The following is a 2500-nucleotide window of genomic DNA, read 5'->3' on the forward strand; positions in this document are numbered from 1 at the left end:
TTTTTAATGAAGACAATTTGTACTTCTTTTCTCACCATCAGGTCAGTGACTTCTTCTGGTCAAGCTACCAACACTTATACTTGCTATTTTAAGTTTTGTCACCTTTTCACCTCTCCTTCAAACTTTCTTATTTGGCCATTTTCATCCACTGGATGGTGCATCATGCTCATTTCTCATTGGGCTTGGGCGGGTACCCTGCGCGTCGCTTGTAGGTGATGTGGATTTTTCTCCTGGCACCTCGTAGTGATCGTTGTAGAATTCTTCAGGTTGTTGCGGAATCTTATTTAACTCATTCGGGTTTAACGTTTAGCCAATTCGGTTTTAAAAATCCTGTTAATAAAATCACAGACACCGATAAATCAATGTCCACAAGTAGTTCTTTTCCTTTAGTACAATTTATTTCTAATGTTATCCACCAGTTCAGGTTCTCACCCTCATACACTTCCCCTTAATGAACCTCTCCATTATAAATATATATAAATATATATATATAAATATATATATATATATAATATATTATATATATAATATATATATATATATAATATTATATAATATATATATAATATATATATATATAATATATATATATATAAATATATATATAAATATATATAAATATATATATATAAATATATATATATATATAATATATTATATATATAATATATATATATATATAATATTATATAATATATATATAATATATATATATATAATATAGGCCTTAACGATTTTAATAAAAGATTAAGTAGAGAGGCAAAAAACAAACACTTTGACCCAGTCAGACTGAAGCAAAAGCCACTTGTCTAAAGAGGAATAATTCCCCAACACAGGGAATGCCCTAGCATGGGTGCCATTCTCATTCATATTAATCATCATATGGATTCAGCGGGTGGTTTTACAGCCGAAGCCTTTCCTGCCACTAACCCTCCCTATTTGTCCATGCTTGGGACCAGCACGACCTTGCCCGCACCAGTGGTTGGGTTGACATTCAGTTTATTTAGATATTGATGGCAAAGAGTGTTGCAAGTTTCTTGCTCTTTTTGATCAGAGAAGTAATTTCTTCACAAGATGATTATGATTACACTAATACAGGATTTCCAATTGGCTGAGAATTATTTTATTCATTTCTTTATTTCATTCATGGGGAGGAGGATTGGTGGAGTTGTATTTCTCATACATATCAAGCAAACATATACAAAAAGTAATTTTTCCCCCAACATTTTCTGAGAATCATCATTTCCGAAAACACACTATACAGTACAGAACTCTTAAATATGATTAAATGAATTCTTTGATGTGCTTTGTGTGCTCAAGATTCATCCTCAAGTCAAGAAAGACAAACACTCCAGGTGAGTTACAAGACCAGATCAAGTCCCTAGGTGACGGGCATTAACACACCTGACAAAGCATTACACTTGGAAGGTGAAAAAAAAAAAAGACAAAATGGAAATTGTGAGAAGGTGCAGCGAATGTTTATATAGAAGCAAATTAAAGAACAGCTAGTTTATTTCAAAGAGCTCAAAAATTGTCTAATATTGCATGATTGATAAAGTGGTGTGAAGAGGTGATGAGGAAAAGACTGCAATGTAGTGTGGGAGAAATGATGTGATGACTGCAGCCTTGTAATTGGGTGTTGAAATTATTTTAGAGTCGTGTGTTATGAGCATGGACATGTGATAAAGTCACACGTGCTCGCACAGTATTCCCTTTTTGATGCAGCACGTGAGAAGTCCGATGATGTATCCAAGAAGATCACCTCCCACTGAGCAGCCGATAATAATATAGCACAGTCGAGAGAGTGCATTCTGTCATATGACATTTGGGAGAACAAATACAGGCAAATTATTTATAGGAATAAATAATACAACAAATCAAAGCAGATACAAAAAGATAGATTATTATACACACCTGATAGGATTCACTTTTTGACACAGTGCGTGACTCTCCGAGGAGAAGACCAAACAAATTATGGTAAAGCCAATATTTACCCAACAATGTTGTAATGCACTGCAGAGCATAGTCAGACTGCTCACACAAATTTTTATCTTTCTCTCAAATGTATTCACCCTTCATTTATTCTGTTAAGACAACGTGGCAGTCAATGAGAACTATAATAAAGATCGAAACATGGAAATACAGATCTTCAATATTGTGACAAAGTAATGTTTGAAATCGTGATTTGAGAAAGCTTGGTGTTGGTTTAATTGGACTCATACTTTTGCACCCCAGTGTGTGTGTGTGTGTGTGTGTGTGTGTGTGTGTGTGTGTGTGTGTGTGTGTGTGTGTGTGTGTGTGTGTGTGTGTGTGTGTGTGTGTGTGTGTGTGTGTGTGTGTGTGTACTACAAGAGCTGTTTGTGTGTCTGTCTGTGTCACCCTTTTTCTCAGAGATGGCTGAACGGATCTTTGTCAAACTTTCAGAGGTTCCTCAGTGAGTGCCAGGAAGTGTTTTATTTATTTATTTTTAAAAAACATTAAAAAAAAAAGTTCGACTTTT

This window comes from Eptatretus burgeri, chromosome 14 (assembly GCF_056783735.1).
Source record: "Eptatretus burgeri isolate ZD-2024b chromosome 14, Ebu_testis_v1, whole genome shotgun sequence".
NCBI lineage: Eukaryota > Metazoa > Chordata > Myxini > Myxiniformes > Myxinidae > Eptatretus > Eptatretus burgeri.